At 41.5% G+C, this 2500-nt stretch overlaps 1 pseudogene; it reads right to left on the bottom strand.

Annotated features, from left to right (window-relative positions):
- Nucleotides 1–2500, bottom strand: part of LOC137310727 (28S ribosomal RNA) — an 8318-nt pseudogene that overhangs the window by 2481 nt on the left and 3337 nt on the right.

Genomic DNA, 2500 nt, shown 5'->3' with positions numbered 1-2500 from the left:
GACACCTCTCTTAGTACTTTCAGGTTTTTCAGTTTCATTATATTTTCTTTGTTATTTTGTCCTCTGTATGTAAACGAGGCTCTGATGACTGGGTCGCTTGATTTCTCTAGTGCTTCTAGTTTCCGCACTATGGCCGATGGAATCTGAATTTCCAATTTCGGGAGGCTTAGTCCACCATCTCGATTTTTAGAGTACAGTAGCCCGTCAGCGATGTCATCAGGTAGATGTAATATTTCCTTTACTGATTTCCTGATAAGTCTGTCCATACTAATGAGGGTGTTTTGCGATGCCTCGGTAAGGGTAAGATGGTAATACAATCTTGGGATCATGTGGGTTTTGAGAATTACAATTTTCTGGGTTGGTTTCAATTTTGCTGTTTTTAGGCAACCCATCCACTTTTCCAACTTTGTAATCCATTGATCCTCTGTTACCCCGGCCCATGGGTCTATTCGCGCACCGAGATACTTCTCTATACCCCCGGGGGCAATGAATTCCAGTTCTTTTCCATTCATTTGCCATTTTGTCCCGTGGTTGTATAAGAAAGTTTTATTCTTGGAGGACATGTGGAATCCTGCCGTCTTTTTGACGTTTATTTCCAGCCCGGTTTTCTTACAGAATGATTCCAAAATTGATAAATTTTTAATCATTCCCGCATGTGAATCGCTCATGATAGCAATGTCATCTGCGAAGGCTAGAGCAGTGCATTTAACGACCTCGTTGTTATCCTTCATCCAGACCCCTGAGCCATCTCTTTCCAACGTACAAAGGAGGGGGTCCATAGTTAAATTGAATAGTAAGGGTGATAGGGGGTCCCCTTGTTTCACTCCCTTTTTAATATTTATGGGTTCGGTTTTACAATTATCACCTTCAATGACTGTCGAGGTCTCGGTGTATAGATTATCAATGAGTTTGATAAATTTTTTGTTGATGCCCATTCTCGTTAGGCTTTTGCTTATCATGGCGTGCCCCACAGAATCGAATGCCTTTGCTAGGTCAACGAACACAACTGCAAGTTGTTTTCTGTTGCTCTTAGCTCCCTTCATAATATTTTGAAGGATGGCGATGTTTTCGTTGCATCCCGGGGTCGCCGCAATAAATCCCTTTTGTCTGGGGTTTAGCGTTACCGCTTCAGCCAGTCTTTTTGCGATTATTTTGGTGAATAGGCGTAATAATATGGGCCCTATTGTTATGGGCCTCCAGTTGTCTATGCTTTTCAGAAGTTCAGGATCTTCTGACTTCGGAATGAGCACTGTTCTGCTCTTCTTGAGGATATCTGGAATGGTCATGGTCCTCATCCAGAGTGAGAAGAGTCTTGGAAGAATCGAGGGATCGCTGTCATCCCATTCCTTGAGGTCATGCACTGTTTTTCCTTCCGGTCCTGGTGCACTCCCCTCTTTCATATTGTTAATGGCTTGTTTAGTTTCTTCCTCACTGATCTCCTTCATCAAGCCTTCTTTATTTGCCATCCTTAGACAACCTGCAAATTTACAGATGTCCGATTTATTGTTAGGATTGGATAATTTTGTTTTGTAGCTTTGTTCCAATTCTTTCTTAGACAGAGGGCACTTGATATTGCTTGGACCGCCCATTATTTGTCGTGCCAATCTTCTCCTGTCTTTATTGTACATGTTCTGGGTCTTTTTGTATTCGGCCTTCTTTTTAGCGTATATTTTTGATGCGCCCGTACTGTTGGGTCTTAGGGCCTTTTTCTTGTTTTCTGTTGTTTTGGGCTGTTTTGTTTTGTTATTCTCCAGCATCATTTCTGTTATTGCTTCAATTAGTCCTATGGCTTGGGCATCATCGTCCTCGTTTGTCCTGTTCCCAACCAACTGTTCGGCATCCAATAATAGGTTGCCCAATTCTCTTTTATCTTTATTCCCTTTTAATGTATATTTTGCTTTTGGTATGTTATCTGTACTATTCTGGTCCGATTGCTCGTGGTCTCTATCCAGCTCGACATTCACTTCGGTCGCGCCGCCCCCTGGGGTCGTACCTTTTGAATGAGCTCCTTCACTGTTTGCCGTGGCCACGAGCGCTCTTCTTTTATCCGCAATTTGTTTATTATTTTTAGATAATAATTCCGTACTTATTTTCTTGTTAATATTCCAACAACCTTTATATTTTGTTTCCAATTCCTTAAGTTGTTGAATTTCGTCTTCAGACCAAATCGATTTCTTGCCTTTCCTTTTTGGTTTGTTTACTTCCAGTCTTTTCTCATTTCTTAGTTTGGGATGCTGGTGTCTCTCGTGTTGTCCCAAGCCAATTTTAGTTGAGAATGTAAGGGGACACAGAGTGCATTCCCATGTACCTTCCGGCATTGTTCTTTCAACTCTTTTGCACTTTCCATGATGGCATGCTATGGCATGGTAGTCTCCTTTTCTCCCACATTTATTGCATATTGTTATAATCTTGGTTACCCTGTGTTTGATTTTCATATGTGATTTAAACACAGTGTGGGATTGGTAATATTCATTGCATTGTATGCAAAGCAGGCTGTCGA

The sequence above is a fragment of the Heptranchias perlo genome, unplaced genomic scaffold (genome assembly GCF_035084215.1).
Source record: "Heptranchias perlo isolate sHepPer1 unplaced genomic scaffold, sHepPer1.hap1 HAP1_SCAFFOLD_274, whole genome shotgun sequence".
In the NCBI taxonomy this organism is placed as follows: domain Eukaryota; kingdom Metazoa; phylum Chordata; class Chondrichthyes; order Hexanchiformes; family Hexanchidae; genus Heptranchias; species Heptranchias perlo.
This window is presented reverse-complemented; position numbering and strand designations above follow the sequence as displayed.